This window comes from Balaenoptera physalus (assembly GCF_965194825.1).
Source record: "Balaenoptera physalus genome assembly, chromosome: 4".
Classification (NCBI taxonomy): domain Eukaryota; kingdom Metazoa; phylum Chordata; class Mammalia; order Artiodactyla; family Balaenopteridae; genus Balaenoptera; species Balaenoptera physalus.
Genome location: NC_138891.1, coordinates 10,653,196 through 10,665,404, shown reverse-complemented (window position 1 = coordinate 10,665,404; position 12,209 = coordinate 10,653,196). Strand labels below are relative to the sequence as shown.

The window sequence follows — 12,209 nt, the reverse complement described above, 5'->3', positions numbered from 1 at the left end:
TAAATAAATAAATAAATAAATAAGTTCCTAAAGAATGGTAAGATTTGGTTCAATCCTTCTCCAGTACATTGAAATAATCTAAAAACCTTTTGGCAAGAATACCTTATTCTTAAAGCATGCACCAAAATTACAATAGCAACTGATTCAACAAATACTTACTATTACTATTTCCACTCCACTATGCACACCACACCAAGAGATCACAAAATGTCATATACCACCTTCACCTTCAAAGACCTTATGCAACCTAGTGATTTTTTGGATATGACACCAAAAACACAGGCAACAACAGCAAAGAAAAACAAGTGGGACTACATCCAACTAAGAAGCTTCTGCACAGCAAAGCAAACCATCAGCAAATTGAAAAGACAACCTACAGAATGGGAGAAAATATCTGCAATCCATATATCTGATAAGGGGTTAATATCCAAGAAATATAAGGGCTCATACAACTCAACAGCAAAAACAAACACAAACAAAAACACCCACAAAAAAACCCCAAAACCAAATAACCTGATTTTTAAAATGGGCAAAAACCTAAGTAGGTATTTTTCTAAAGAAGACATATGAATGACCAATAGGTACATGACAACAACAAAAGGTGCTCAACATCACTAATCTTTAGGGTAATGCAAAGCAAAACCAAAATGAGATTTCACTTCATACCTTTTAGGACAGCTAGCATCAAAAAGATGGGACAACAAGTGTTGGTGAGTACATGGAGAAAAGGAAACCCTTGTACACTGTTGGTGGGAATGGAGATTGGTACAGCTACTATGAAAACCAGTATGGAGGTTCCTCAAAAAATTAAATATAAAACTAGCACAAGATCCCGCAATCTCACTTCTAAGTATATATCCAAAGGAAATTAAGCCAGTATCTCAAAGAGATGTCTGTACTCCTGTGTTCATTGCATCATTATTCACAAAGCCAAGATATGGAAACAACCTAAGTGTCTATTGACAGATGAATGGATAAAGAAAATATGGTGTGTGTGTATGTGTATGTGTGTGTGTGTGTATATATATATATATATATATATATATATATATGTATATATGTGTGTGTATGTGTGTGTATATATATATATATATACACATATATATATATATATATATATACACACATACACACACATACATACAATGGAATATTATTCAGTTACAAAAATGAAGGAAACTGTGCCATTTCCAACAACATGGATGAATCTGAAGGATATTACAGTAAGTGAAATATGCCAGACACAGAAAAATATTGTATGATTCCATTTATATGTGAAATCTTTAAAAGTGAACTCATAGAAGCAGAGGGTAGAATGGAGGTTGCCAGGGGCTTGAGGGTGGGGGAAAAGGGGAGATGTTAGTCAAAGGGTACAAACTTTCAGTTTTAAGATGAGTAAGTTCTGGGGATCTAACATATAGCATGGTGACTATAGTTAACAACACTGTATGTATATTTTGAATTTGCTGAGAGTAGATCTTGTGTTCCTATCACAAAAGAAAAAAATGATGACTATGTGAAGTGATGGATTTGCTAATTAACACGTTTAGTTTGATTGTAGTAACCATTTCATAAGGTATATGTATATCAAATTGTCATGCTGTACACCTTAAATATACACAATCTTTACTTGTCAATTATACCTAAATAAAGCTGGGGGGAAAAAAGGCCTTCTATGGCCTAAATGAGGTACTACATCATACACAAAAAAAATTAACAAGGTAAGAATACAAAAGACAATAAAAGGCAGTATATATAGAAGACTTAAATAAGAGATATAGACTATACCTGCCACTAATCAGTCACTGGTAAGAGTGCAGCATATGAATTTATTAATTGGTATGTAAAGATACCGTCTAATTGCCCACTCCATAAAAAAAACGATGTCCTTTATAAAGCTATCTATAAACTTCATTGTTGTTAATTTTTCCACCTTTAATTTACTGGAAGGGTGCTTTCTCAAAGAAACCAATGGTCTACTAGCTAGAACATTTAATATCAAAACTTATTCTTGATCACATTTGTGAGAAAAATGTTGAAACGCTAAAACTATTTAACACTAAAACTATTTATAATGCAAGAATAATAGTTTAGCTACCCAAAGTGTAAATAAGTGCCATCTAATAGAAAAAGAAATATAAAGTGAGCCACATAGGCAACTTAAATTTTCTAGTAAACACATTTTAAAATGGTGAAACCGGTAAAATTAATTATAACAATACTTTGTGTTATCAAATATATCCAAAATATTGTATCAGCTTGTAATCAACATAGTTACCAAATACTTTACTTTTAAAATTAAGTCTTCAGGGCTTCCCTGGTGGTGCAGTGGTTGAGAATCTGCCTGCCAATGCAGGGGACACGGGTTTGAGCCCTGGTCTGGGAGGATCCCACATGCCACAGAGCAACTGGGCCCGTGAGCCACAATTACTGAGCCTGCGCGTCTGGAGCCTGTGCTCCGCAACAAGAGAGGCCGCGATGGTGAGAGGCCCGCGCACCGCGATGAAGAGTGGTCCCCACTTGCCGCAACTAGAGAAAGCCCTCGCACAGAAACGAAGACCCAACACAGTCATAAATAAATAAAATAAATAAATAAATAAATAAGAACGTGAATTTCTAAAAAAAAAAAAAAAATTAAGTCTTCAAAATTTGTTGTGTATTTTATAGTTACAGCATATCTCAATGCAAACATTAAATTTTCATTGGAAATAACTGATTTCTACACAGATTTCATTAAAATTTACAATACATGTGCTCAAGTTGTTCCAAACATACTTAAAAGTTTTGCAATAACTAAGACAATTAGACAAAATTAAGAATTAAGTTCCTCAGTTACAGTAGCCAGCCACATTCAGCTAGTGACTATCATGTTGTATAACACTGGCTTAAATCTGTAAGGACTGACTTAAATATACTATCTACATTACTGTCTAAAGGAAAAGAACATAGTTTAGATTTTTATGATGGTTCAGTCACTAATGTGAATATACGTTGTTAGACTGTTCTACAGTAAAATAACCACATTAGGAGATAATGGCCTTAGTTGATGTTTCCTAAATATTTGTCTTAACTTGAATGGCTCACTAGTTCTTTCTTTTTTCTTTGTCTCTTCTCTCAAAACATATAAACACCTCCCTAATTTTATCACAGTATTAACCCTGGCTTGAAGGCAGTAACATATTTTCTTGTGAACAAAGTACATGAACTTTATAGGTGCCATTTTCTTCATTATGCAGAGGCCTCTTCACATACATTACATTAGGGTTCTACACAGAGTTCATTAAGTTTAAGTTAACAAAAATTGGCTAGCTATCTGTCAGCATATTATTTCTTTCTTTAGGTACCTTTATTTTACTATCGAAGGAAATGGAACTGATCAAGTATTTTTTATAGTTGTTTTCAGTTCTAACATTTTATGAGTTTGTGTCCCTTTTCTGATAACAGTAGGCTGACTCATGAAAGGGAAGTACCAAAGGTGGTGGTAGCAACCATTGATTACGTTGTTTTCCATAAGTTTGACTGTGAGAAAAAAAAATAAATTAGGCAATATTTAACCCAAAAAGGGTTAAGGGAAAAAGGTAAAGGTCAAGATAAACATGGTGAAGGTTAAAGAACTTGATTTTCAAAAAGGAAAGACATAGGGAAAGTGATGTCAGCAAGCTGGTGAACAAGAAGCCATGGACAAGCTAATTCACGAAAAATACATGGACTTGTTCCCTTTGTGAAATCCAGAAACCAGCTGAGGGGCTTCCACACCCCAGGACTGTGCAAAACCAACCACACTGAAGCCTGTAGTAAAATCTGAGACACCCTTTTGCTATAATTCCTACCCCTGGTGCAGTGCCATACAATCGGCAATAAACCCCCAGCAACAAACTTCTCCTTGGGGAGGGGAGTAAAGGACTAAACTGTACGTTTAACATCCAATCTTGGGGTTGCTGCGGGAGGAACTGGCTTCTGTCTTGCCTGTCTCAGAGTGCTGATGGGTTCTGACATACTCTAGATACCTGGTGGCAGCTAAGAACAAAGAAGGCAGTTTGGTCTACCCCTTTGGAAGCATTCACCAGAGCCCCTCCCCCCAGCTCAGTGCAGTGTAAACAGATGCAAAAAACCCAGGTCCCAGTTTTCCCCTGGGGAGGGTAAGAGCTGGACCATGTGGCTAATGTTCCAACTTTTCTGGGGGCTGACCAAGGACATGGCTTCTGTCTCTTAGAGCACTGATGGGACCTGACATACTCCAGCTGCTTGGGGGCCACTGAGAACAAAGACAGTAGTTTGGATTAGCATGCAAGGACTCACCATTACCTCCTACCACGCTCCATGCCGGCTCAGCACAGAATAAGTGAGGGAAAACCCACAGATCCCAGCTTCACCCTGGAGAGGGAAATAATTGAACTGTGTGCCCAATGTTCCAACTTTTCCAGGTGCCATCAGAGGGACTGGCTTCTGTCTCAACTGTCTCAGAGTGCTGACAAGATCCTGCACACTGTAGTTGCCTGGGGGTTGCTAAGAATAAAGATGGCAGTTTTGGACTAGTACTAAGCTTTGAGACAGCCCCAGAATCTCTGGCCAGGCTGAGTGGTTGGGATCTTCCCCTGTATGAAACCAGTCCATGAAGACAGGGTGAGGTGTCTGTTTTTTCTATAAGTATAGATACCAACACAAGGAGTCAAAGAAAATGAAGAAACTAGGAAACATGATCCAAACAAAAGAACAAGATAAAGCTCCAGTAAGTGACCCAAATGAAAGGGAGGTACATGAATTATCTGGCAAGGAATCCAAAATAATGGTAATAAAAATGCTCACTGAGATCAAGAGAACAATATGTGGACAAAGTAAAAATTTCAACAAATAGAAAAATTTAAAAAGAACCCAACAGAAATCTTGGAAGTGAAGAATACAATAACTGAACTGAAAAATTCAAAAGAGGGATTCCACATCAGAGTAGGTCACACAGAAGAAAGAATCAGTGAACTTAAAGACAGATTATTTTAAATTATCCAGTGGAACAAAAAGAAAAAAGAATGAAAAGCATGAAGAAAGCTTACGGAACTGATGGGACACCATCAAATAGACCAATATACACATTATGGGAGTCCCAGGAAAAGACAGAGAAAAGGGCCAGAAAACTTACTCAAAGAAATAATAGCCAAAAACTCCCCAAATCTAGGGAAGGAAATAAGACATCCAGGAAGCCCAACAGGGTCCCCAAAAAATAAGCTCAAAGAAATCCACACCAAGACACATTAAAATCAAACTGTCAACAGTTAGAGCAGCAAGAGAAAAGTGACTTGTCATATGCAAGGGAATCCCCATAAGACTGCATGGGATAGCTCAGCAGAAACTTTGCAGGCCCGAAGGGAGTGGGATGGTATATTCAAAGTGGTGAAAGACAAAAACTGCCAACCAAGAATAATACAGGTGGCAAAACTATCCTTCAAAAATGAAGGAGAGATGAGGACTTTTCCAGATAAACAAAAGCTGAAGGAATTCATCAGCACTAGACCTGCTTCACAAGAAATGCTAAAGGCTTTTCTTCAAGTTGGAATGAATGGATGCTAAAAAGCAACATAAACACAGATGAAAGTATAAAATGTGCTGGTAAAGGTAAATATATAAACAAATACAGAATACTGTTATACTGTAATGGCAGTACGTAAATAAGTTTTAATTCTAGTATAGAAGACAAAATTATTAAAAACAACTGACTATAAAATATTAATGATTCACAACATAAAAATATATAAATTGTGACATCAATAACAAAGCATAGGTGCAAAGAAGTGTACAGTTTTTGTACGAGATTAAAGTTATCGGCTTAAAATAGACCGTTATAAACCTAACCCAGGGGTCCCCAACCCCTGGGCTGCAGCCCGGTATCGGTCTGCGGCCCAGTATTGGTCTATGGCCTGTTAGGAACCAGGCAGCACAGCAGGAGGTGAGTGGCAGGCGAGCAAATGAAGCTCATCTGCCACTCCCCATGGTTCGCATTACCACCTGAGCCATCCCACCCCGCCCCCGGGTCCATGGAAAAATTGGCTTCCACGAAACCAGTCCCTAGTCCCAAAAAGGTTGGGGACCGCTGACCTAACAGACATATACAGAACATTCCACACAACAGCAGCAGAATATACTTTCTTCTCAAACAAACACAGAACATTCTCCAGGACAGATGACATCTTAGTCCACAAAGTAAATTTTACCAAATTTAAGAAGAAACCAATCCACAGCAGAAGGGAATGCTGGAAAATGTGGGGGGAAAAGTTTTTTTTTACTTTATTTGTTTGCATTTGTTTGTTTATTTATGGCTGCATTGGGTCTTCGCTGCTGAGTGTGGGCTTTCTCTAGTTGCGGCGAGCGGGGCCTACTCTTCATTGCAGTGTGTGGGTTTCTCATTGTAGTGGCTTCTCTCATTGCGGAGCAGAGGCTCCAGGTTCGCGGGCTTCAGTAGTTGTGGCGTGCAGGCTCTAGAGCAAAGGCTCAGTAGTTGCAGCACATGGGCTTAGTTGCTCCGTGGCATGTGGGATCTTCCCGGACCAGGGATCGAACCCCTGTCCCCTGCAATGGCAGGTGGATTCTTAACCACTGCACCACCAGGGAAGTCGTGAAAATGTGGAAGTTAAACACATTCCTGAACAACCAGTGGGTCAAAGAAGGTATCAAAAGGGAAATCAGAAAATATCTTGAGACAAAAACGAAAACAAAACATCCCAGAACTCATGAGATGTAGCAAAAGCATGAAGAGGGAAGTTTCTAGCAATGAACCTACATTAAAAAGGAAAGATCTCAAAACAACCTAAATTTGCTTCTAAAGAACTAGAAAAAGAACAGAGAAAAGCCAAAGGTAGCGAAAGGAAGGAAGTAATGTAAGATTAGAGCAGAAATAAAATAGAGAACATAAAAACAATAGAAATGAAATCAACAAAACTAAGACTTGGTTTTTTGAAAAGATAAAACTGACATATCTTCAGCAAGACTAAGAAAAAAAGAGAACTCAAATAAGTAAAATCAGAAATGGAAGAGGAAATATTACAACTGATGCCACAGGAGGAAAAAAGAATATGAGACTACTATAAACAATTATATGCCAACAAATTGGGCAACTCAGAATAAATGGATGAATACTTAGAAACATACTACCAACCAAGACTGAATCATGAATAGGAAATCTGAGCAGACCTATAACTAGTAAAGAGACTGAATCAGTAATCAAAACCTCCCAACAAAGAAAACCCAGGACCAGAGGGCTCTACGTGTGAATTCTACCAAACATTTAAAGTATTAATGCCAGTCCTTCTCAAACTTCTCCCAAAAAAACCAAAGAGGAAGAATAATTTCCAAACTCATTTTATGAGCCAGAATTACTCTGATACCAAAGCCAGATAAAGACACTACAAGAAAAGAAAATTACGTGTCAATATTCCTGATGAACACAGATGCAAAAGTCCTCAACAAAATATTAGTAAACCAAATTCAACAGCACATTATAGAATCATGCACCATAACCAAGTGGGACTTAACTCTGGCATGCAGTCATGGTTCATCACACAAAATTCAATTAATGTGATGCACAACATTAACTCAATGAAGGATTTTAAAAACTCACAATCATGTTGATAGATACAGAAAAAACATTTGACAAAATTCAACACCCTTTCATGATAAAAACTTGCAACCAACTAAGAATAGAAGGAAACTACCTTAACATAATACAAGCCATATATGAAAAGCCCACAACAAACTCAATGGTGAAAAGATTCAATGCTTTTCCTCTAAGATCAGGAATATGGCAAGAATGCTCACTCTTACTACTTCTATTTAACACAGTACTGGAATTCCTAGCCAGATCAGCTAGGCAAGAAAAATAAATAAATGGCATCCAAATCAGAAAGGAAGAAGTAAAACTATTCCTGTTTGCAGATCTTATGTTGCATGATCTTATGCAGAAAACCCTTAAGACTCCACAAAAAAACTGTTAGAACTAATTAATGAATTCAGTTAAAGTGCAGGATACAAACTGAACAAAAGTCAGTGGCATTTCTGTACATGAAGAATTAACCATCTGAAAAGGAAACTTCATAAACAATAAAATACTTAGAAATAAACTAAGGAGGTAAAAGACTTGTAAACTGAAAATCACAAAACAGAGATAAAAGAAATTAAAAATGACATAATAGGGGACTTCCCTGGTGGCGCAGTGGTTAAGAATCCACCTGTCAACCCAGGGGACACGGATTCAAGCCCTGGTCCGGGAAGATCCCACATGCTGCAGAGCAACAAAGCCCATGCACCACAACTACTGAGCCCACATGCCTAGAGCCCATGCTCCGCAACAAGAGAAGCCACTGCAGTGAGAAGTCCACACACCGCAACACACAGTAGCCCCCGCTCATCACAACTAGAGAAAGCCTGTGCAGCAATGAAGATCCAATGCAGCCAAATAAATAATCTTAAAAAAAAAAAAAGACATAATAAATGAAAATATATCCTATGTTCATGGTTTGGAAGACAATATTGTAAAAAAAAAAGAGAAAAAAAAGGGAATAACTGAAAAAGAATAGTGATGAAGGGACTTCCCTGGTGACACAGTGGTTAAGAATCCACCTGCCAATGTAGAGGACAAGGTTCAATTCCTGGTCCGGGAAGATCCCACATGCCACAGAGCAACTAAGGCATGCGCCACAACTACTGAGCCTGCACTCTAGAGCCCATGAGGCATAACTACTGAGCCCACGTTCCACAACTACTGAGCCCACGTGCCGCAACGACCGAAGCCCATGTGCTGCAACTACTGAGCCCGCATGCCTAGAGCCTGTGCTCTGCAACAAGAGAAGCCACCTCAATGAGAAGCCCATGCACCACAACAAAGAGTAGCCACCGCTTGCTGAAGCTAGAGAAAGCCTGCACACAGCAACGAAGACCCAATGCAACCAAAAAAAAAAAAAAAAAAAGAACTTATTAAAAAAAAGGAATAGTAATGAAAGAAGATCGTACAGATGCAGAAAAAGAAGGGAAGATCTAGAACGGAAGTAGAAAAATTATCTGAGTCATGAAGAGGGCATCTTTATCTTCTCAAACAGGAGGAAAGGATCAATGTAGGTAAGTTAATAAGTGGCAGAGAAAAGATAATGTTGAAAAGGAGTAGGAGTAAGTGTTTAGCAGTTGAAATGGGTCATGGGTTCTAAGCTGGATAGTAACAAAAATACAGAAATAAAGGTAGTTTCAGTACACAAGACATGTTGTGGGGTGTGTTCACTGGAGTACATGGTTAGAGCTAAGGGTAGAGGATCACTGATGTTGAACTGTGAAGTAGAATGTTCAAAATGTCATCTACGAAGAAATGAAATCACCTAGATGATGGGAAAACAGCTACAGCCCAGAGGTGCTGGGGAGTGAGATTTGACAGACAACAGCAATGTTCCAGAAATAGAAGAATTACCTACCAGATGGCATGCGCCTCAAAATAAGGAAGGTTTTTATAGGTAGGTAGACTAGTAACATTTTCCCAAGATAAACTGGCTGTGAGAAAAGGAACAGCTACACTTAAGAAGACCTCCGGAGAAGGACGTACTTATGAAAACACTGAGTTTCAGCGAAGACAGGACATGGAATGGGTTTTCTGGGAAGAGTGTAGATTCAAGAGTTATACATAAGAACTTAAGGTCTAAATAAATATTTAGATGACTATTTTCAGACTTCAGTCTTGAGAAAAATAACTACTTCCTTTGAAAAGTATGCAAGCAAAAAAATTTTAATAAGCCAAATATAACAATACAGGTAGTTTTCTAGAACATACCCAATATGCCAAAACTAAGGAAGAAAGGAGAAGTATGTAGTACTGTATTTAAGCAGTATTTTTTAAAGTTAGATTATTTTCTTCATAATTTTGATTACCTCAGCAAGTAGTTTAAAGTTAAGCAAAAGTTTCATCATTCAGACTGAAGGCCAGACTGAATTAAAGTTTTTTACATCGTGTTATTTGGGAAAATATCCTATTTGATCTCTTATGAGTATAATTTTTGTCTGGAATTTATGTTATCTAGCAGCATGTCTGGCATATGACTTATGTTTACCAGACCCATGATAAACACATTTTCTGAAATATAATTAACATTGTTTGCATAATTAATAATCTTTCAGCAACTGTTTCAAAGACAACTTAGGCCCAATATTTCAAAGTTTTAGAGTATAAAATTTTTATTTTAAATAGGCTGAATTTCTGCCTTTAAAAAAGATTGAAGAAAGGGTAGTTGCAATTCATTCTGGTTTCTACAATGTGGTGACACTGGGGTAAATGTAGTATTAAGTTACTGTACTTTACAAGCTGAAGGGAGAAAATTTTCAATTTAAAAATAAGTTGCTATGGTTACCCAATGTTTACCTTTATAAGCAATAACTATGTGAGCCATCCAGGGATTTCCCACCAGTGCAGTAGGATCAGTAGCTGAAGTGCACACTAGCTGTTTCACACACAAATTGGGGCTGCATACGCCACTTCCACTTCAAAGTAGTTATCGTTGGGAAATACTAAGGAAGATGATTCACATCTTTCTAAACCACAGAAGGGTGGGTGGAGACAAAAACACTAAAAGTAACTATTTTAAAATCCAAGTGATGACTCAGATAGTTTTCAACATTTTTCATATTCTTTAGTTTCCTCTATTAAAGAGTGCTATCTAAAATTTTGCAAAGCAGCTTCTATTGTTGAAAGAAGGAAAGGGTGTTTCTAACGTGTTTCAGTCATGGAATTTTTTTGCATAAATAGATGTTCATGCTCTTGATAAATTTGTAAAACGTCATGCTTATAACTTAATATTACCTCAGTACTTCAGAATAAAACAATGCCGATTCCTTTAGATGTAGTCAATTTTTAACCTCCTGAGTGGGAAGAAGAGGGTCCCTGTCAGAATTGATGATAAGCTCATTCTTGAAAAACTGGTAGTTAAACCTGCTATCAGTTACTGTATTACAGAACCTTTTGTCTATTTTGTTCACAATTAGAACACTCAGTAATGCAAGAATACCTATGAAACTTTGACCCCAATATAGTTCTAATGTGATCTTAAAATTATGAGACCCATTACATCTTAATGGGTCTTCCACAAAGTATCTAATTTTCTGCACAACAGATTATCAAATATGTTTGTTCTTTAATATCAGGGCTATTCTTAACTGAAATAAAATAGCATGTTACACCAAACTAGTTTAAACAATAGAGTCTTATCATCATAAACAAAAAGAAGTGAAATAAGGGGGCTCCAAGGTGACTGATTTGGTTACTCAACGCTATCACGTAAGACACCTGGGCTCCTTCCAGCTTTTCTGTCAAACTCAGCATGGATCTTAGGATAATTACCTTCACAGTCACAAAATAATACCTGCCATACTTCAAGGCATCATATCAGACACATATTGCTGTCCAGCAGAAGGGGGAGTTTTCTTCTGTGTCTCCTTTTTTAGGTACAAAGAAGACTTCCCCAGAAGCTGTTGGGTTGGTGAAAAAGTGCGTTCGGGTTTTCCCGTAAGATGTTATAGAAAAACCTGAACGAACTTTTTGGTGAACCCAATACCTAAACTGACTTTCCCTGATATGTGACCAGACCTTGCTCACTACTAAGCAGAGCAGGATTACCATGATTAGCTTACACTATCAGGGATTCCTCCAAGTCATGTGAGATAGAGGTGGGCAACCAAACAAAACTGGGGGCCTGCAAGGAAGGAAGTGGGTAATGGCCAGTGAGTAGGCAACTAACAGTATACTATTTACTATACAGAAAAATTAAATCTTGGCATTTTATTTCAATAGTTTAGTTTTCCCCCCATTATGAGATACTCTGAGAACTCTAGAGATTTATTTTTAAAAGGGAAAAAAAATCAGTCACCAATAATTTATCTTAAGACAGATGAAAGGCGATCATTTTATGAATACTATTGACAAAAGAGAATAGTATACTTTAGAATATAAAATTGTAAAATTACACTTTAATTCTGACCAATTAAAATCAAAGTTTTATGTCAAAAATGTTTCCTGTTAATCCCACTTTTCTCTTCTAGGAAAAGTAAGGCTAACACTACTAGACATAGGTCAAACCACACCTAGAGTAATGAGACCAGAACACATTCAAAGAAGGCAGCCAGGAATGATTGTGGATCAGTGAAGCTGAGGGGTTTGGAGACAGGGAGAATATACCAGCTTTAAAATATCTGAA

The 12,209-nt window shown here is 37.5% G+C and overlaps 1 protein-coding gene and 1 long non-coding RNA gene across 4 annotated transcripts in view; one reads left to right on the top strand and one right to left on the bottom strand.

The window, feature by feature from the left end:
- ANKRD28 (ankyrin repeat domain 28) overlaps positions 1 to 12,209 on the bottom strand; it is a 176,270-nt gene that overhangs the window by 119,934 nt on the left and 44,127 nt on the right. The window lies entirely within an intron of this gene.
- LOC309659527 overlaps positions 1 to 12,209 on the top strand; it is a 381,336-nt gene that overhangs the window by 326,632 nt on the left and 42,495 nt on the right. The gene's annotated exons all lie outside the window — the stretch shown is intronic.